This window comes from Amblyomma mixtum, chromosome 7, assembly GCF_055824585.1.
Source record: "Amblyomma mixtum isolate Tamu chromosome 7, ASM5582458v1, whole genome shotgun sequence".
Taxonomy (NCBI): Eukaryota; Metazoa; Arthropoda; class Arachnida; order Ixodida; family Ixodidae; genus Amblyomma; species Amblyomma mixtum.
In genome coordinates, this window is record NC_143018.1 from 147979406 (window position 1) to 147997723 (window position 18318).

General features: G+C 46.1%; 1 protein-coding gene across 3 annotated transcripts in view; it reads right to left on the bottom strand.

The window, feature by feature from the left end:
- LOC149337815 (agrin-like) overlaps positions 1 to 18318 on the bottom strand; it is a 353629-nt gene that overhangs the window by 90875 nt on the left and 244436 nt on the right. The window lies entirely within an intron of this gene.

The following is an 18318-nucleotide window of genomic DNA, read 5'->3' on the forward strand; positions in this document are numbered from 1 at the left end:
AAAAAAGCAATACAACAAGACATGACGGAAAAAAAAGAAAGCCAACTACGAACTGATACATCCGCCAGCAACGCGCGGAACATAGGTTCGGAACGGCACTCAACAATTTCATGCGGCAGGTGATTCCAGTCATGAATGGTAGATGGGAAAAATGCGTTTTGATAAGCGTTAGTTTTGCATTTAAGTTCTGTAATCTTCCATCCATGGTGGTCGCTAACGCCGAAGGTTCTGGTGCACCACACACAGCTGATTAATTCACGGAATCCTCGTTGCTACTGCTTTTATCTTGCTTTTAGTCCCACACCCCCTTTTTGGGCACGTTTTTTAAAACTATTACCTTCTTCACGTTTTTACATTTGTTATATTTTTATGGTGTCACCTGTAAAATTTTCGCCTGTGTCCTTCATAGTTTTTACCTTCCCCCGCCTTTTTGGCTACTTCCTCATAGTTTTTGTTAATGTTACCTACCTGACCACTGTTACGCGGCCCTTTACACCGTCATTTTATCGCTTATAACTTTATTTTGTTCCCTGTTGTGTTTTTGTATCATCTTGTGACGCGACCACACTGATTGCCGGTTATCGCTGAGCAGCCCTGTTACCCACCCCCTCATGTTTTCTATTTAAGGGTCTTTTCGCCAGAATAAACCTTCAGTTGTGAGTCAGCGCTCGTGTGTGTGTCATTTCTTCGTGTGTCCGTGTTTCGTCGCGCTGTTTCTTCCTTCAAATCCATGGTCAAGTCTGTTTGACCTGAAATGCGGTTGAAGCAAATAATTTTCTTTATCTATTTTTATTTTGAGGAAAAACACAGCGCACTCTTAAGACACGGACAAAGAAAGGCAAGACGATACAGCGCTGTTTTTATTTTTCGGTGAAAGATTTTATACAGCATTTCTAACCGCGAGTTGGTACGGCGTTTCCGTAACAGCTCTCATCCCAGCGATAGTTTAATTTTAGTAACACTGCTGTTAAAATCATAATTACTTGAGACAAACCGAGCGGCAAAGTTCTGAATACGCTCAAACATGTCTGTTAAATTTAAAGTAGGGGGTGCCAAACAACACAAGCATACTCCAATATTGGCCGAATATAGGTGAAATAAAGAAGGTCTTTAACTTTTAGTGTGCCATTTTAAAATTTCTTCTTATAAAATTTAGCATGCCATAAGCTTTAGCAGAAACGTGCTCGACGTGCTCATTCCAGGTGAGATTAGACGAAAAGTAAACGCCGAGGTATTTATAGTGAGAAACTCTAGAAAGTCGGGTAGAGTCTAGTTTGCATTCAGCCAAGAAAGGGTGATGCCTGCGCGTGAAAGAAATAAACTGACATTTTATTTGGTTCAGAAACATCTGCCACTTCAAACACCATTGTTGTATGCGGTCCAAGTTTCACTGCAAATGACAAGAATCTGAATAACTGTTAATAACATGGTAGATAACACAATCGTAAGCATATAAACGCATTTTACAAGTCATATATTTAGAAATGTCATTAATATAAACTAGAAACAGCAGAAGTCCTAAAACAGACCCCTGCGGTACCCCGGAAGATGCAGGAACATAATCAGACTGGGACCCATTAATCAATACACGTTGTTTACGTCCCTGCAGGTAACATTGAAGCCAGTTTAGAAGGGAAGTTGGAATCTTGATCAAAGATAATTTATACAGTAGTAAATAATGAGGTACCAAATCAAACGCTTTCTTGAAATCTAAAAAAATGCAATCCGTTTGTAGACCCTTGTCAAATGATGAAAAAATATCATGGCTAAATTCTAAGAGCTGCGTCGTACACGAGTAACCTGATCTGAAACCATGCTGAGCTTGAGTGAAAAATTCATTTTGTTCCAAATGCTTCATCAATGCGCTATATATTATGTGCTCAAGCGTTTTGCAACTAATACTTGTAAGCGAAATCGGCCTGTAATTAGCAACTATGTTTTTAGGACCACCCTTATGAATGGGCACCAAGTTAGCGTTTTTCCATTGCTGGGGTATTATTCCTGTATCTAACGATTTCGAGTATAGAATAACTAAGTAATGAGTAATGATTTCAGCGCAGACCTTCAAGACATGACCGGGAACATCTTCGGGCCCGCTTGCCGAATACACCTTTATGTTATTCAGCAGGTTTAACACACCGTTGTATGTAATTGTTAGCTCAGGCATTGTCTCTTGCACATGGGCATCCATGACTGGCATTTCATGATGCTAGTTCGCTGCGAAAACAGACTTAAAATAATCATTGAAACAGCATGCCTTATCAAAATCATCAGTTATAGGTTCAGAGCCAGTATTCAGTGCTGGAATACCGACTAATTCACGGCCATTAACTGTAAGAAATTTCCACAGTTCTTTTGGATTACTCTGAATTTTAGCACCTAACTCATTCATGTACCTTTTTTTCGCAGCTTTATTTTTTATTTTTATGTCTGTTCCAAGAGCACGTACCTTTTCAAGAACTTTCGCGTCCCGGTATTTTTTGCGAGTATGTTTTTGCAGGCTAGTTGGTGCCTAAGCATTGTGGGTTTTTTGCGCAAAAGACACGACACAAAGGAACGAGGTAGACAGGACAAGCGCTTGTCCTGTCTACCTCGTTCCTTTGTGTCGTGTCTTTTGCGCAAAAAACCCACAATGCCGGTATTTTTTGTACGTGTTTAGGAGACGACGCTTTTTCTTAATCAATAGTTTCGTTTCCCGAGTTACCCACGGCTTGTCCTTGCGCCGCTTAGCTGATATGTTATTGAAAGGAACATATTTTTCAATAAGCCGCGGCGGCTAGAATTTCTTTGGAGGGGAAATTCTAGAGGCCCGTGTACTGTGCGATGTCAGTGCACGTTAAAGAACCCCAGGTGGTCGAAATTTCCGCAGCCCTCCACTACGGCGTCTCTCATAGCCTTAGTCGCTTTGGGACGTTAAACCCCATAAACCTAAACCTATATTTTTCAATAAGTACATCAAGCTTTTGCTTAAATATGTCCCACAGCGCAGTAGCATCGAAACGCTGGCTCATGAATATGAAATCTTGTAAATAGTTGGCAAGCTCGCTAGATAGTGATGAGTAATCGCCTCTATCATAGAAGAATATTTTCCTGGGGTGCCTGAGTGTTGAACTTAGAAAAGCGCAATATAAAGACAGGGACAAGAAGAAGAAGAAGAAGCACGTAGGACAAACGCAAGCGTTTGTCCTGCGTGCTTTTTCTTCTTCTTGTCCCTGTCTTTTTATTGCGCTTTTCTAAGTTCAACATGTATTACCAACTCGCCCAACTTTCTGCATTGCTTGAAGTCCTTTCTAGTACACTGGGCCCTGTGTTACCTCTTTCTTTATGTGTGAATCCTTCAGTTACCTCCAAGCGTTTGTCCTGCGTGCTTCTTCTTCTTCTTGTCCCTGTCTTTTTATTGCGCTTTTCTAAGTTCAACATGTATTACCAACTCGCCCAACTTTCTGCATTGCTTGAAGTGCCTGAGTGGCACTGAAGGCTGGGTCATTGGCACGTGTGCAACAACACAGTCGTGGTCACTGTTACCTGGGATAATATAACTATCGCGCACAAGTGAATCTCGGTTAGAAAAAAGCAAATCTAGAACGGACGAGGAACCAAGGCATGACCTGGTTGGCTCCTTAACAAACTGATACAGGTCATTTCCAAAAATGAGGTCGCGGAAATCAACGTACAGCTTTGACAGGTTGGTAAGGACTGGTTTATTGTCAACCCATGTAACTTCAGGCATGTTGAAATCACCTCCAATGATGTAATCGTTGTGTATCTTGCTTATAAATTCAGAGAGGGATACAAATATATCGTTATCGTAATACACGTTGGGTCGAGGGCATCATTTTTGAGTCCGAGACCGCTACCCTCATACGCTCTAAGGGTATCTGGGAACGCACGCCAAAAGTGTGCAAAGTTGGGCGACAACGGGAAAAGAGAGAAAAGGAACATATTTCTCGCATACACTTGAGAGCTTACGTAAGCTTACGTGACACATGCACTTCGGGCACCTTGCTTCCTCTGGCGAATGTCGCTCATCACTGTTCACCACTATTTTGGCTTCATTTCCGCTAATTAAGCATGAAATGCTTCCGCTAATTAAGCATGAAATGCTTTTAGCTCCCGTTGTCGGCAGTGTGGTGACGTCACGCCGAGACCGAGGGCCATCATCCGGGCTCTGAAACGAGAACATCCGGGCACCGTACGAGACTTCCCGAGATTTAACGAGACTCTCTAAGCCCTCCTACGCGACCGGCATGCAAGCGCCGGTTGGTCTCCAAACGAGTCACAAAAAATAACTGCTGCCAGTGCTTCTCAATGTTTATCAAGATATCAGTCGAGCTGCGCGTTTGATAATGCACGGAATTATAATTTCCGATTTCTAATAACGCGTGCAAAAAGCACATAAATGCCACGATACACTTCGTTGTCATACGTGATCTCTTAGGGGCTTCGCGCATCGAAGCAAAGCCGCGCAGGCGCACAGGGGCCCGGGGGAGAAGCGCTGCGTTCAAAGGGCAAGGCATCGCGCCGAACGGGTGGTGGCGTTCCTCCCTTCCTTTACGGTGCGGTTCGGGTGTCCACCGAGATGGCAGAGAATTACTGCGCCATTTCCTTTCCTCAAAAAACCTTGCGTTCAAATGGCAAGGAATCGCGCTGAACGGCTGGTGGCGTTCCTCCCTTCCTGTACGGTGCGGTTCGGGTGTCCACCGAGATGACAGTAGGCCCGTAAACATTTCATGCTTACTCTACTCTCGGTTACGGGAGAGGCAGAGATTTTTTTTTATAGCGGCGAGTGTTAGCGAACGACATTTTTGGAGAAAAAGGCGGAGGTGGTGTTCGTGGGGAGAAAAGAAGTCGCTGAGTCTGGTGAACATAGCCCACTCTCAATTTGGCCCCACCATCGCCGATACCGCCTGAATGCCTTTGTTATCGGCCTCTGATGTTTAAGGCAGGGCCCCGACGCGGTGGCTCAATGGTTATGGTGCTCGGCTGCTGACCCGAAAGACGCGGGTTCGATCCCGGGCGCGGCGGCCGAATTTCGATGAAAGCGAAATTCTAGAGGCTCGTGTACTGTGCGATGTCAGTGCACGTTAAAGAACCCCAGGTGGTCGAAATTTCCGGAGCCCATCACTACGGCGTCCCTCATAGCCTGAGTTGCTTCGGGACGTTAAACCCCAATAAACCAAACCAAAACCAAGTCAGGTCTTGCTCCCTTTCCATCTAAGCAGCGGATCGCACATAGCCGGCTGAAGGCTTACTGCTAGTACGCCACTACTGAAAGGCAGTTAGTGCAGTCTGCGCCAGTTGGTACTGTTATAAAAAATATCGCTACTGCTAGCATATGTAGAGGACGCGAAAAAGAAAAAGAAAGAGCCACGGAAGATGCTAGACTTGAGAAAACCTTTACTGTACATATCCGACCCATTAAGCACCCACAAGTCCCTCGTCAGGGATAAGACTTCCGATTAGATCACCACCGACCACCTTACTGCCCTCAACAAAGAGGTCTGCACTTGTGGCGCGATTGTCGATCTTTGAGAAGCTGGTGCTGATTTGCCTGGTAGCCACTGAAACCAAAACACCGTCAGGCAATAGCAACAAAAAAATGCAGACAATCTCGGCGTCGAGAGTAGATGCAAGCATGAAATGCGCTGCAGAAGGGTCGTAGCGAATTCTAGGACGGTTTATAGATACTTAAAACGAGTTGCTGGGCGGGTTGGTATGTTATGCTTTCATTCACAGGCAAGAGGAGCGACACGAAAAAGCGCTGAATTCAATAAAGCTTGTTGCTGCTCGCAGTGTATGCGTGTACAGCACAGCGCGCATGCGCAGCAACGATTAGGAAGCGCGAAGAGTCAAGCTAAAAACTGGCAGCGGCGCCGAACTCCACAAGGGCGCGCCTTTAGTCGGTACAAGAAAGGAAAGATAAAGCGACAGCCTAAGAAGCAAGATGTCAGCTGGCAAAGAACAACAACACAGCGTTCCAAAACATCTCAGTTGGAATTCACAAGAAACAACACTCTTTTTCAGTGAACAGCACCGTTGGTGGGCGGACATAGACGTCTCCTTTTTCCGCGATTCCGCCAGCCTCAGCTATCTCTATGGCTGTTTTGCTGACACACTTCTGAAGTACTGTGGTTCATCCCAAATAGGGTTCATGTTCTTTGTACTGTTCGCAATCACGGCAGTGTATGCCCCGGTGAAGTTGTGTTCCATGGGCCTCTCTACGAGACATCTGCACGTAAGGCCAATGTAGGCTCGGTCATAGGGCAAAGATATCGAGTAGACCAAGTTTTTTGCGCACTATACAAACGGTTACCGGTGCCTAACAGTGCAGTTATTGCTGACAGTGACGGTGGAATTCACCTTCTTGCACACTTTAGATAGCTTCTCTGGTGCAGAAGACACAACATGGACGCCTGCACTTTTTCCCATTTTTTTAGATGGTGGGTGATGGCGTGCATTTTAGGTATTACCGGCCCAATTTGCTCCTACCTGCGTCAGCTGAGGATGGCGGAATCGCGCAAAAAGGAGACGTCTGTGTCCGCACACCAACGGTGTTGTTGAGTGAAAAAGAGTGTCGTTTCTTGTGAATTTCCACTGAGAGGTTTTGGAACGTCGTGTTTCTGTTGTTCTTTGCCAGCGGATATATTGCTTCTTAGGTTGTAGCTGTGTCATTCCTTTCTTGTACAGACTAAAAGTCTGTCCTCGTGCAGTTCGTCGCCGCAGCCAGTTTTTAGCTTGACTCTTCGCGCTTCCTATTCGTTGATGCGCATGTGCGCTGTACTGGACCCGTATTCACTGCGCGCAGCAACAAGCGTTCTTGAGGTCAGCGCTTTGGGGTGTCCCCCCTCTTTGCCCGTGTTGGTCTTCGCGGTGTGTGAAGGGAATAGTAGATAATGATGTCCGCATTCGAAAGTAGTGGAGCGTCCAGCCGCTTTTCCTTTCTTTGCCTTTCTTACGGAAGCGAAAGCGCACTCGGCTCCCATTGTCGTTTTTTATGGATGCAAACCGCGCGACCAGCGCTCGCCACGTGCCAAGAAGAGGGCATGGTGCAAGTACATGCTATAGAGAAGCACTTTCACCTACGCTGGGCACTGCCGCCCCCTCCCGCCTCGTCGAAGAACAAAAGAGCGCTGGTTACTGACCAAAAGGATGGATGGCGCCACGGTACTTGTGTCGCCGGCGCATGCGTTACGTAAAGACGGCAACTCGCGCGCTGCTATGCCTCGCGATCTGCCTTCTAAGGTTCTTGTTCCACTTTTACTTCCACAAAGAAATCCAGAGCTAGGCGATTGAATTGTGGGAGCCAAATTGGTGCATCAGATGCGACGAAATAGATGGAGGCATGAATCTAAGTCAGTCGGGAATAAGATACTCGTTCGAAGGAGATGACGCAGAATTTATGAATGATTTATTAACAACGTTCTCCCTCCCGAGCTACGGTGGGGCGTCCAACGTTGCGCCTGACACCCGCTCCATGGAGGCCGAGGTGAGGGCAGAAATTGGGCAGAAGACTGAACAGAAATCAACCCCAGGCCCTGATGGGATCATCAATAAAATAATAGAGAATCTGGACGATGAATCCATTAGTCTCCTAACTAAATTCATTAGAAAAGTTTGGGAAACAGGCCAGTTGCTAGATAAATGCAAAACGGCAGACATAACACTGAAAAACTTGAAAAACTTGGAAAACTTGAGACCCATTTCGCTAACCTCATGCGTAGGGAGGTGACGGAGCATGTAATTCAGACGAGATAAACGTGCTTCATGGAGCAAAACTACTTGTGGCTGCACGAGATGGTCGGTTTCCGACCACAGCTGTAAACGCATGAAGTGATGCCACTCCCCCCCCCCTCCCCCTCTCATCTAAATTGTTATCCCCAACTGTACTAGCTCTGTCGGACCCCAGCCATAACTGATGGAAATATACTATCGCTAAGCGGCTGTATTCACAAGATGGAAGCTTGTTATGGTTCTTTTGACAAGGCACCCAACGCCATCATCGCTGTGTTTAAGACGTTGCACGGAAAAGAACTTGAAGTGTCGAAGACTAACGGAGGATGTCATGCACGACGTAGTCGATATGGACGTCAAGGCAGAAAGCTGGGCTATTATAGTTGCATAATATGCTTGTTTTCCACTGAATTTATCCAACTTGTACCTTCCGCGTTTTTAACGCAGAAGGTATAGAAAAAACCCTTAATTCCTCGGTAACCACTTTCAGGTTACACATTCCTACGTTGTCGCCATACCCTCCACCTCCTTCTACGGTTACCTTCTGAGGTATTCCCACGTCAACAAGTCTCGGCATCTGCCTCACAATCTCGCCATACCTTCTTCCTTCAACGGTAATCACACTCCCGTTAAGAAACGCAGTACGAAAAGGGTTCCAAATTGTTCTACATTGCCGCACAAACAGCATGTAATTTTTTTCTTTCGGCAGCACTTTATTAACCCTTGTTTAAAATATCGTGGAGCAACGGCAGCGGCGGAGAAAGCAGAGGAAAGGAAAACAACTCTGCCTTGTGTTCTCGTGGCTTCTATATTCGTGGTTCCCTTTTTTCCTAGGCTGTGAAAAGGTTTTGCTGAATCGAGGTTTTAGTATTCGTTTAAGAGTGCGAGGTGTAATTACTCAACCATAGCGGCTGCGCTCGCTTGACGAAGGCGCACGTTTTGCAGTTCGGCGAGGGAGAAGAATACAAGCTGAGAGAATTCTCTTTCTGTCTTGAAGTGTCAGCCCTCGGGTTCTACCCGGCCGCTCTTCTATCAACTGTTGGCTGGAGCGAAAGAAACGAACAGGACAGAAACAAAAAGTGAAGAAGAAGAACGCTTAGCACGGGACCCTTGAGATCAATCGAAGCTTCGTTCGATGCAGGCGAGCGCGGCGTGCCGCCGCGGGTGTAGCAGACGCCGCGCTTCGATCTTTCCCACGCTAAGAGTCCGCTGCCCGCACTGGCGTGAGGCGTGCGCTGTGCAGCTGGGAACAGACCACGCACCCCTAAGCAGTCCTCTCGGAATTCACGGATGTCCGCTACGTTATCGGCTGACAGTTTCGAATTCGTTCATTACTAGACCTGTAGACCTATAGAATTGGAGGATAAAGGTTGGTTTGGTTTGGTTTATGGGGTTTAATGTCCCAACGCGACTCAGGCTATGAGAGACGCCGTAGTGGAGGACTCCGGAAAATTCGAACACCCGAGGTTCTTTAACGTGCACAGATATCGCACAGTACACGGGACTCTAGAATTTCGTCTCCATCGAAATTTAACCGCCGCGGCCGGGATCGAACCCGCGTCTTTAGGGTCAGCAGGCGAGCACCATAACCACTGAGCCACCGCGGCGGCTGACGATAAAGGTGCCGTGCGCACAAGTTGAAGTCTGCTTCCTTTTCAGAACCTAATGCATCTGTGAAAAGGGTAGGCGGACAAAGCCAATTGGCAAGGGAATTGCAGCGAATTGTACAGCCATCTCCGAGGCTCAGGTGGTACACCACCGGGCACGAAATGCGGACGCCGTGGGTTCGGATTCCACCGGCGGCATGGGGTTGTTTTTCTTCTGCTTTTGTTATTCTCCCATTGATGAAAAATGCTACAAAGTAAAAAAATAAACCCTATGTACGTTGGCTTCGGTGGTTGTTGGTTTCCATCGTGTATGTTATAACGAGCGCCTCTCTCTATTCCCTTCTCTGCTGATTACTGTGCCGTCCATGGCTCGTTGCCTTCACGAAGATCGCGATGGCCGACAGGCCTTGTTGTGAAAACTGTGCCTGTGAAGAGACAATCAATCATCTCTCAATTGTGTGAGTGCCCTGTCTTCGTTAACGAAAGACGTAAGCTACGTTGTGATCTAGACAGCCGTGATCCTCGCCCTTTCACAGAGGCCAAGATCCTCGGTCCGTGGCCACAACAGTCGACTGCCATCAAGACTTACAAGGCACTGTTTTGTTTTTTACGAGAGACTACCTTGACAGACAGATTGTGACTGTGTCTCTCGTTCCTTCTCTCTTCCCTCTTTAATCCTCTCATTCCCTTCCCCAGTGCAGGGTAGCCAACCAAAAAACTGTCTGGTTAACATCCCTGCCTTTCCCCCTCTCTTCTCTGCTGATTATTTCGCCTTATGATACAACTCAGCAGAACCAAAGAGGGGAAAGTCACCGCAACGTCTGGTCCCAATTAACTAGAATGGTAGAGTTCCTCAAACACCTCTGTATTACGACTGAAGGGAAAAGGGAGCATTGCCGCATGGAGCGCAGGGAGCATTTGCCTTCCCTTGGCGGCCAAGCTGCGTTCTGAAGCGCCGAGTGAAATCGCTTCAGATGGGGAAGACCCACGTTTATTCCCTGCTTTTTTATTATCTCACCCCAGAATAAACATAATGCTTCGAGGCAGGTCAGCTTTTCATTCCTCTGCTTTACGGTGCAATTAAATACGTCGTAAGTACGTCGGAAAAAGTGAGCGGAAAACGTAGAAACAGACGTAAACAGACCTCTTTTACTTGGAATCTCACAATAGAACAGTTTGCCTGCAGATGTCTCCTCCATATTTAGTCATGCATCTTTCCTCAAGGCTTTAGAAGGTATCCAATGTTAGGCTGTTTTGACTGCTTTGTTGTTATTGATTGTTTTAGACTACTTAACTCTCTTTTTTTCCCCTTCATGTACAGAGCTAATTCTGTTATAGCCTTCTGCAATCAATCAAATCTATATATCTATTGTATAAATGCACAGGTTCCAAATTAATGGATTTCTACCTACATTTTTTTCCTTTTTATATAGTTTTATATATAGTTATATATAGTTTTATATATAGTTTTCCTTTAATACATGTACATAGTTTTTATAGTTTCTGAATTTAAGTACCTCGGTACATTTCAGAGAGGGCCTTACATGGAGAACCCACACTGAATATGTGGTAGGCAAGCATCCAGAATGTTGAACTTCTTCCTTAGTAATTTCCATAAAGCCCCAACAAATATAAAAGGATTTTTGTACCTCACACACACCAGACCTATTCTTGAGTATGCTACCGTGATGTGGGATCCATGTATGATTACGTTATCGGATGGTTTAGAACGCGTACAGAACCGTGCAGCCCGTTTTGTCGCCAATGATTACGACTTTCGACACAGCGTTTCAGCAATAAAGGAATCTCTCGGTTGGGAACTTCTCAGTAATAGGCGCATGCGCAGTAGACTAGAAATGTTATATCGCATCTATTTCAGCATAACCGGGATTGACAAAACTCTGTATGTCCAGCAGCCACATTTTGTATCTGCACGTTGTGGTTATGGTTTTAAGGAGCGTGAAATCAAATGTCGAACACACGTTTATCAGAACTCTTTCCGCATGTCATATCACTTTGGAGCAAACTCCCCAAAAACGTCGTTGACTGCACATCTGTTGAAGCGTTTTGTGCTTTTATTCGTGGTCTTATTCATTGATTCACTTAATCTTAACTCTGTATCATTAATGTGTGCGTGTGTGTGCCTGATTTTGCTGTATTTTATGTCTGTTCAGTGTGTTTGAATGTCTCATCACCTTACTATAGCACTTATAGTGCTTGACTTTGTTGTACGCCCCCCTGCAATAATGCCTTCGGGCGCTGCAAGTATCTGGGAGTAAATAAATATATTTTATGGTTACCTCGTAAGCGCGTTTTTGCTTATTTGCATATATAGCCAATCTTGAACAGTTGTATTCCCCCCCCCCCCCTATGTAATGCCCGAAAGGGCCCTTAGGGTAAATAAATGAAATGAAATGCAAAGACAGGAGGTGAAATTTTCGCAGCGCCACTTCGCTGCTGCTGAGAGCGAAACGATATCAGAATGGAGCTGAGATCGTCGTTACACGGAAGGCAACGTGAATTCTGACCCAACAATCAAGCCACTGCACAGCGCATCGTCAATGCCAAGAGCGCCGTTAATGCGACGGCATGTGGCTCATCGGCAACGAAACCCGGCGTTGTTCTCCAGAAGAAATCCGGAAACTCCAATGACGTCAGCAGCACAGCTGCCATAGAAACGATGAGAGAATCAACAGAGGACCCAATGTATACGTAGACACCCAGTGGCCTTTAGATCATATTCCCTCGCCCGAAATGTTTTTCACCTAAATGCCTTTCACCTTAACACATTTACTGTAAATGTATTCAAACTAACGGTCTTTAGGCTAAAGACCTTTCAATACTACTTCATCATCATCATCAGCCTGACTACGCCCACTGCAGGGCAAAGGCCTCTCCCATGTCTCTCCAACTGACCCTGTCCTTGCAAGCCGCGGCCACCGTATTCCCGCAGACTTCTTAATCTCATCCGCCCACCTAATTTTCTGCCGCCCGCTGCTACGCTTGCCTTCTCTTGGAATCCACTCCGTTACCCTTAAGGACCAGGGGCTATCTTGCCTTCGCATCACATGCCCTGCCCAAGCCCACTTCTTCTTGATTTCAACTAGGTTGTCATTAGCGCGCGTATGTTCTCTCACCCACTCAGCCCGCTTTCGATCTCTCAACGTTACACCTATCATTTTTCTCTCCATATCTCGCTGCGTTGTCCTTAACTTAAACTGAACCCTCTTTGTTAGCCTCCAAAAAACTCGTAAACATATATAGTTAACAAGTAGCCCACGATGAGACACAAATCTTTCCGCCAGAACAAATGTAATCTTAAGGAACTATGGGCCCCAAATTCTTGCATTTGTGCTTTCTTCTTTCAAATGACGCGTTAGAAATTGATATACATGAATGAACATGTGGTAATCACGTACGATCTCTAAATATTTGTAATTGAATTTCTTTTTGACGCTCTTTCGGTTTCGTTTTCATCAACCGAACGATGAGTGTGGAGTGTGGTTGAAGTTTAGGTCAAATGAGGCACAAAAAAACAGCGATATAACTGCTGATACATCGCTTGTTGAGAAACTACTCAGTCAAAACTAGTCAGTCAATTGTAGATTTAACTAGTCAGTGAAAACTACGTATGAGCGTTTATATTGCAGTTTTTCGTGCCTCACGTGACCTAAAGTTGAATTGCTCGTCACAGCCATCGCTCACTTGACGAAACCAAACAACCTGCGAGGCGAATTCCAACCTCATTATTTAGCCTTCATAGCCGAATACCACGCTGTGATCAATGTATTCTAATGTCTAATGCATCATTTTAGATAAGTAACCCTGCAATTAAATTAGGTGTCTACAGTCCTTTAAATGAACTCAATAAGTTTTGACAATTACTCTCCTTAGATTCCCTACCACTCATATTACTCACCGCAGTGACAGAGGCCAGTATCAGCGTAAGCGGGGATGCTTGAGGTAATGACGAAGAAAGGAATAAAATTGGAACAGATTTTTATTACGCTGGTTCAGGTGGTGCACATTGTACGTTGATCATCAAGTATGTGCAGGAATCATATGGCAATTTCTTAATCACTCTATTCGATTTATTTCTTGTGACCTTCGACATCGCCTGAATCGACACAAAGTTCGCGCCTCAGTACAGCCTCAAGCTCGGCGATAGCGCTGCACGAAGAGCCTACAAGGGTCGCCACGTTGGTTGGCAGTTCGGGGTCAACGTGGGGTGAGAGGGAGATCACTGAATTGATGCAGCAGTGCTTTCTGAGAGCTTACGCAATAAATCGTCTTATTTAAAACAGGTTAGAGGTTATAATAGGTGTAAACTTAAGCTATGGTCAAATATGCCTGTTTCAATTTCAGCCTCGATATCATGCTGATATCTCATTTCACTGCTACTAAGTTATGCACCTCTCCTTGTAACCACCTGAAAGTTCACGCAACCGACGAAAAGCGCAGAATCAGAAAGAAAAGAGCCCGCACACAACACCGGAAATGATTTGTGCACCCCACACGGTCACAACGTTCCCCTGTCAAGCCTAGCGGTCATCATCATCATCGGCCTGACTATGCCCACTGCAGGGAAATGGCTTCTCCCATGCCCTGCTACCATGCTATGCCTAGCGGTACATAACGTCTAAAAGAAGTTCGAGTAGATGGCTCTGGGTTCAACACGAGAACAGGTGCTCGATCCCAACCCCCTTCACCCCTCCTCCATCAGCACCATCGTCAGTGTAATGACGCGCTCTGCAGGACAATGACCTGACCCGTATCGCCACAATTAACCTGTGCCGGCCCCAGCCGCCCTGCACACGTCTTCATCTGACCCCCCCCCCCCCCCCTCTGTGCTTCCCATCTCCTGGAATACACTCCGTTACCGTGAGGTACCTTCCCATCACAAGCAGTAGGACCGGACCCATTCTCAGTTCGCCGTTCAGAAGAACTTGTGGTCACTCTCGAGAAAGGCACAACACCTGCCACCGCGGCACTCTCGCTGAACGGACAGGGCGTTTTCTACACAATTCTTCATGAAGCATTGTTAGCAGCTGTGAGGCAGCAATTTGATGAACACAGCAAAGTCAGCTTCCGTAATGCCACTAGACTGTCTTTGCGTCATTTCCTTTATCTGGGTCGAGACTCAGGTTCATACATGAAGTCCCTCAAGAAGCCGTCTGGCAACTTCTGCATTTAAAATTGTTTTTCGTACTTAACCATGCCTTTTGGCAGTATTTCCCTCGGAGTGAAAAGCCTCTTTTGAACTACAGTTACTTTCATTCAAGGCTCGTAAAAAGTGGTATGGTCACGGGATGCTTAGGCATAGCACTGAAGGAATCTTGCAGTCAAAAATTGATGTCTAGTTTTTTAGCCCAGGCAAACAGATGTAGGGAAGCTGGTTTCCCGGGTTCAGTACTCGTCTCGAGCTGCTGAAATTGTCTGCAAACACCTCAGGGCTGGAAAGGGTTTCGGAAGAAGGAAGAGGAAAGGTAGTCGTTATGCAATAGGTTCACACCCTATCGCACCCAATTAAGAGAGTGGGGAGCAAGTATGGGGTAAAAGTTCTGTTTTCTGCTCCTAACAAACCAGAAAGAATGATAGCGGTGGTTCAAAGAAGGCAAAAGGGGCGCAGAAGAAAGGCTTGCAACATAAATCATGAAAATGGATACATTCCCTGTAAGCCTGGCATAGTATATCAAATCCCCGCGTCCTATGGCTTTACCAACATAGGCCAGACTGGCCGCTGCATTACTGTACGGCTCATGGAGCACGATAATTCTTCAGAAAAGGAAGAAACTAACCTAGCGAAGCATTGTTCCACGTGCAAATGCACGCCGTTTCTTGGTGACACTGATGTGTTCGTTCATTCTGACCAGCGCATTAGAGAAGTAGCTGAAGGATTTCATATTGTCAAAAAAAAATAATAAAGGGTGCTTGAGTACGCCATCTGTCACATTATCTCTTCGAGAAATGAATATGCTACATTGTGGATAGCGGTTCTGCGGATGCACACGTTCTTTTAAACCGGCTTTACCTTTTACCAGCACTAGGAGTTCGTTGACATTGTGAATGTTCGCTGATTTTTCCTGTCTGTATATTATGACGTGCTTCTACCTAATAAAAAATCAGCTGTAAGTTCAGCGCTAGTTGAGTGTCTTGTCTCTTTCTTGGTGTGCGTGTGTTTGCGCTGTTGAACCACCATTAAGAATCCACACCAGCTAGCCCAATCTGCAGTTCATCTTGAAAGCATCTTCGCCAGACACGGGATTCCGTAACAGTGATATCGGACAATGGGCCACATTCCACCTCATTTACTTTCGTTGATTTTTAAGACACTGCAATTCAAGCATGTCAGAAGGAGCTCTCGTTACCCACAGCCTAACGGGGAAGCTGAGCGCATGCTAAGGGCTCTCAAAAGGCGGGCGAAGAAAGCGCAAGAACCCCTTGCTGAACTGTAGAAATTCTTCGGGCCGAACCAGCTATAGTCCAGCGCAACTGCTAATGAGCCGTCGCTTACACTCAAGTGTGTCATGCATGCCATCCATGCTAAAACACCGAGTAATAAGCGCTTCGAAATAAGACGAAATAATGCAGACAGAAACAAAGGCTGTATTTTTACAGACGTCATGCTTCTAGACCTCAGTTTCTCTGCAGGTAACCAGAATCTAAGGGCACAGTTATTCCTCGACACCCAGGTCATACTGGGCCCAGACTAGAGGTGGAGCCATACGCCGAAAGTCGTCTGTTCCTGATCCATGACAAAGAAGAAACCAGTTCCGAACTGGTCGACCAGCGTAAACAAACTAGCCAAGCCAGAGAAACAAGCGACGACGACGAGGTTGACACTCGCCTGGCAAGGTCCTCCTATCCTTCGGGACAAGCGCCAAGGGATATACCCTGAAAACAGTGCGCGGTTATATTCACGATTACATAATTTCATCTGGTAGATTCCTCTGCTAGAATGTGAATTCACAACTTTTCCTTCTCCGTAGTTTTTGTTTTGTACAAATTCTAGCACTGCGTCCCAAAATTTTAAAAACACTCCATTCCCTGTGCATGAGTGCGTTTGTATCCGCTATGCACCCTGGCCAATCCCCCGCCGTGGGTATGTGCCATTAAGCCTGACGACATCATCATCACCAACATCATCAAGATCATCACGGGAAAGCAGTCGACCAGCAGCACCCAAGAGAGCATTCCCGAATGGACATAACTTCACCAGCGATGGTACGAGACACCACGAGAAGAAGAACACAGGAGAACGCTGGACTAACAACTGAAGTTTAATCGAGAAACGGCCAAGCTAGGTCACCAGAAGACGCATGCGTATCAGGCGCACTGAAAAACAAACAAACAAATACATAAGTTGCAAATCACAAAGGAGTGGATACACCCTCCAACACTAGCAAACAACAAAAGACAGATATTTTGCCTATCAAACTTGGACGCGCACACTTCTGCTTAGGAAATTAACTTCCTTGCTAGTGAGATGCAAGGACGGTGCACTGACGCATGTGTCAATGCCTTACAGCCTAATATGGTAGGCCTCAAGGATTTTCCTCTCCTCCCTGTTTTTTTTCCTTTTCCGATTACTGAAATGTTGTTAAAACCCGGAACACAGTTTTTACAACTCCTGCAGTGACGTGGGAGCGTATTTTATCAGAAGAATTTTTCAAGGAATTGTTATGTCCGCGTGGCCGGTTCTTCTTTTCCTGGTCTCTCGTACTTTCGCTGGTGACGCTATGTCTGATTCTTAGTTTTCAAACACAAAATTCGACCGAGGCGAATTCTGTCCATAAGGATAGCGTAAATAATAAGCCATCTCACTTCAGAGCCATGCACAAAGGTAGCCTCCGAACTGCGCACAAAACCGACACGCGAACTGCGACCTTTCCAGGGACAAGGAAGCCATCGAAGACGGGTTGAGAGCCTCGATGGGGCGCGAGCACCGAGAGGAATGCTTTTTGAGTAATGGTGGCTGATCACCCATTGACTCAGCGACGCCGCTCTTACCTTGACAGACGGCGCCGGCGAGCAACGGTTTGTCCACTTGCAGACGATGCTTTGCGTTCGGATCGATGACAATGGCAGGCTTTTGCTCTCTCTGTCTCGCCATCTGACCCACCGCGCGAAACAAAGGCCCCGCTGCTGCCCGCTTCGGCCGTTCCATTCTTTTGTGCCTTCTCTTTTAGGGTGCCGTGAGTATAAGAGCGATTCGTAAAACGACGCGCAGTCGAATCAATAGTCTCCCTCCGCTCATCTTATGGGTCACCGGACGTGTTGCTACCCCTTCAAGAAAATTACCAAAAAATGGTACGAAAGTTTTCGAACGGAAACAAATCACACGACCTGTTTCATGAGCTCAAGGAGGTGCCTTCTAGCAAGTTTCAGTACCAGGCGTTGAATGGAACATATATTAATTCGAATTTGAAGGTTGTCCGCACACTCGCTCCTTATTTTCATCCGAATTGAATGGAGAAGGTGCATTTGCCCCAACTATTGCGACATCACCGAATCCAGTGGTTGTTTAAGAGAGCTTTGTGTTAGACGAGTGGGCCATACGTCGTCACACATAATTGCAGAGAAGCTCCAGCAGAGACAATGTCAGAGCCCCCCAGGAAGCTGGTGGTAGGGAAGAACACAGACCGGCGGTTGTATCCCATATTCGTCAGTGACTGCGACATGGCAACTAGCGTGGAAAGCACAAGGACAGCGACACAAGGAACCGACGGGACAGCACGCCAGACTTCAACTGACGTTTTAATGCACACATAACAGATTTTTACACTTGTATTCGGCGCATGCTCAGGAGACTGTACCCCCCCCCCCCCCCCGTTCTCTTTATCACGAAGCAGGTTGTCATAACAAATAGTAAACATTTAAACCAAATTGACGCCCAAGTTTTTAGACAGATAGATTATCTCTTTTTTCGTGAGGGCTACTGAGGGTGTGCTCACGCACTTGTCCCCTGCCTTATCAATGC